A 2,350-nucleotide genomic window follows, 5' to 3' on the forward strand; every position below is an offset into this window, starting at 1 on the left:
CCCCCCCCCCATTTGATCTGCATGTTCTGATTGGAATACTAAAATCCATGATTCTAATTATACTGTTAGGTACTCCTCTTTGGCTCTATCAAAAAAAAAGAAAAACAGCCCGGGATGGTTAACTCAGTCAAAAGCCTTGGAGGCATCAATAAAACTACTACAAACAGAGGAAAGTCACCTTACTTTGTTATACGATTATACATTAATGTCCCAATTGGCAATGTAGTACACTTTGCATTAAAAAAAAATGTATAGCCTAATGTTAGTTTTGTGTGGTTAAGTAAGCCTTCACAATAAGGACAACTGAAGAAGAAGACAATGAGCTCAAAGAAGCAGCTAAAAAAATTTGCAGAGCTGGATAAAAGCTGCCAGTAGGCCAGCTTTGATAATGTCAAGTAACCATCCTACATTATTCACTTAATGTAAAGTTGGCCTATTTTATCAGAAGCATTTTCTTCCATTTGGAGTAGGCTAATAACTCATTAAAACAAATGTTTAATTAATAATAAATACACAGTAAATTGTGTCTGTGCCGTGTATAGCATTTGTGAATTGCTTATTATTTTAAGTACTGTATATCAAAAGCTCCAGTTCACACAGCATTTGAGAACCTGGGGGTTGAGTAAAATACTTGTACTAGCCGTAGTCATGTTGAAATTGTTCTTTATACTATGTATATATACATATATATATATAAACATACATATTATTTATGGTGCCAAATCAGAATATTAGTTATCCCAACCAGAATCATTGAGAGCAGACAAAGTCTAAATGTCAACTGGCCTTTTTTCCAGATTAGAGCAATAGCCCCCCTCCAAATGTCTGTCCACTTCCCTGCTGTCTACCTACATTTAAATTATTTCTAAGCAGATACTGACATTTTCTGTACTGAGAGCTCTTCCTCAGTGCAACCACATGAGGGCAGCAGAGAACTTTAGATCTGTCAGAACATAGCTTTACCGACTTAGGTCCTGTGTGCACAATAAGGTGTTAGCATGAACACAGGTTTGAACAGGAAGTAACTTGATGATATGATCTTCAGAATCATTCATTCCATTCTCCAAAACCTTATGAATAACGTGTCTTTGTTTACATCCAGTCAACAGGGCAGGCAAGCCCCAGAACTTTATGGGCCCCACATGCTCTGGTTTTATTGTGTGCCAAAATATGTGTAAAAATTGTAGTTAATTGCAGATTTAACATGATTATGCACCACCAAATCACATTGTCCTCTTAGAAAAATGCATTAATTGGGGGTCCTTTCTTGAAAAGGGGGCACAATATAGCTTTATAAAGACCGGATTTTTTTTTTTTAATTTATTGTTTATTATTTCAGTTGACAGTATGTGTAAATTGCAAATTAAGTTGTGTTTGATGAAATTACACAAATTGACACATAGCAAACCTGGGGCCCGATCCACCGAATAGAAATACTCGTTGGTTTCTGGGGCTATAGGCAAAAATATAATTAAAACATGTGTATTGTTCTGTCTGCACCGTACTTGGTGTACACTAATGCACAGAGAGTGGGCATAACAGGATTTCAAATGGGGGTCCCAGCTCATTGCTGCCCCTGGGCTCTCTGGCAGGTCATTCTGGCTATCCATCCCTTAATGCAAAACATCAGAACAATATGAGAACAACCAACAGAAAAGGGGTTCAAGGAGAGTGTGCGAGTGATTGAGTGAGGGACGGAGGCGGGGAGGCCGATTAAACAACATAGGACATTAAGTGATGACGAGCTATAGAGTGCTGTAGAGCAGATAGGGAGATGTGATTGAAAGTTAAGCTTGGAGAAGTGTCATAGGCCCAGGTGGAATTCATTTTCACGGTGACTTAGATTGTGGTTGCCGTGGAGATGGTGATGAAAGACAGGGGCCTGGTAAACAGCACTTTTGGGGGAGAGCGTGACCAACAGCATACAGCCCGATGTGCCCCTGGGACAGAGATGATTACGAGCAGGGTCACCAAGTGTGCGTGTGTGTGTGTGTGTGTGTGTGCACATTGTGTTTATGCGCAAATGGTTCTAAGTATGTGCATGTGTGTGTTTGAATGCACATGTGTTTTAAGTAGTGTAACAATGCAGTCTACCTCCAGTGCGACGACATACTGTATGTATTGAGTGATCAGAAAATGAGCGGCAGCTTAGCACCAAGGTGGTGGTCCCTCTGCTACTTCTGCAGCAGCCCAGAGGAACTTTTAACACTTCAGCCACCAACATATCTCATTACTGCAACACCACACAGTCCTGACTGCAGTGTGTCTGTGTGTGCGTGAGAAAGCCTGAGCATGACTGTATAAAAGCGCACCTGGATCTTGTTATGTTGTTCAGAAAAGGGGGGGGGGG

The 2,350-nt window shown here is 40.5% G+C and overlaps 1 long non-coding RNA gene across 1 annotated transcript in view; it reads left to right on the top strand.

Moving 5' to 3' along the window:
- The window catches only part of LOC116699873 (uncharacterized), an 18,702-nt gene that overhangs the window by 7,609 nt on the left and 8,743 nt on the right, over positions 1–2,350 (top strand). The window contains exon 2 of the long non-coding RNA XR_004334537.1: positions 1,767–1,776. This is a non-coding gene — a long non-coding RNA (uncharacterized LOC116699873). The remainder of the gene's footprint in view (positions 1–1,766; positions 1,777–2,350) is intronic.

The sequence above is a fragment of the Etheostoma spectabile genome, chromosome 2, assembly GCF_008692095.1.
Source record: "Etheostoma spectabile isolate EspeVRDwgs_2016 chromosome 2, UIUC_Espe_1.0, whole genome shotgun sequence".
Lineage (NCBI taxonomy): Eukaryota > Metazoa > Chordata > Actinopteri > Perciformes > Percidae > Etheostoma > Etheostoma spectabile.